The sequence below is a fragment of the Tupaia chinensis genome, unplaced genomic scaffold, assembly GCF_000334495.1.
Source record: "Tupaia chinensis unplaced genomic scaffold, TupChi_1.0 Scaffold000067_1, whole genome shotgun sequence".
In the NCBI taxonomy this organism is placed as follows: domain Eukaryota; kingdom Metazoa; phylum Chordata; class Mammalia; order Scandentia; family Tupaiidae; genus Tupaia; species Tupaia belangeri.
This window is the reverse complement of record NW_006159526.1, coordinates 2,916,872-2,917,138: the sequence shown is the minus strand read 5'-3', so window position 1 is coordinate 2,917,138 and position 267 is coordinate 2,916,872.

The following is a 267-nucleotide window of genomic DNA, read 5'->3' as shown; positions in this document are numbered from 1 at the left end:
AGTGGGCCGGGCTGGGGTGGCTGCGGCCGTGTCTGCAGTGGTGGGCCCAGCTGCTGAGGTCAAGGGCTCCCGCACAAGCAGCCTCACTCGGCGGAGCCCCACCTGCTCTGTGTGCAAGAAGACCCTCAGCTCCTTCAGCAACCTCAAGGTGCACATGCGCTCACACACAGGTGAGCGGCCCTATGCCTGCGACCAGTGTTCCTATGCCTGTGCCCAGAGCAGCAAGCTCAACAGCCACAAGCAAACACATGGGCAGAGGCAGGCCAT